Source organism: Acipenser ruthenus, chromosome 12 (genome assembly GCF_902713425.1).
Source record: "Acipenser ruthenus chromosome 12, fAciRut3.2 maternal haplotype, whole genome shotgun sequence".
Taxonomy (NCBI): Eukaryota; Metazoa; Chordata; class Actinopteri; order Acipenseriformes; family Acipenseridae; genus Acipenser; species Acipenser ruthenus.
The window spans coordinates 42,313,203-42,313,685 of record NC_081200.1 but is presented as its reverse complement, the minus strand read 5'-3'; positions in this window follow the sequence as shown (position 1 = coordinate 42,313,685).

The following is a 483-nucleotide window of genomic DNA, read 5'->3' as shown; positions in this document are numbered from 1 at the left end:
ACCAGCCAGAGGGATTGAAACACCCTGAGAAAGGGATCGCTCCCCAGATACCAGCCAGAGTGATTGAAACACCCTGAGAAAGGGATCGCTCCCCAGATACCAGCCAGAGGGATTGAAACACCCTGAGAAAGGGATCGCTCCCCAGATACCAGCCAGAGTGATTGAAACACCCTGAGAAAGGGATCGCTCCCCAGATACCAGCCAGAGTGATTGAAACACCCTGAGAAAGGGATCGCTCCCCAGATACCAGCCAGAGTGATTGAAACACCCTGAGAAAGGGATCGCTCCCCAGATACCAGCCAGAGTGATTGAAACACCCTGAGAAAGGGATCGCTCCCCAGATACCAGCCAGAGGGATTGAAACACCCTGAGAAAGGGATCGCTCCCCAGATACCAGCCAGAGTGATTGAAACACCCTGAGAAAGGGATCGCTCCCCAGATACCAGCCAGAGTGATTGAAACACCCTGAGAAAGGGATCGCTC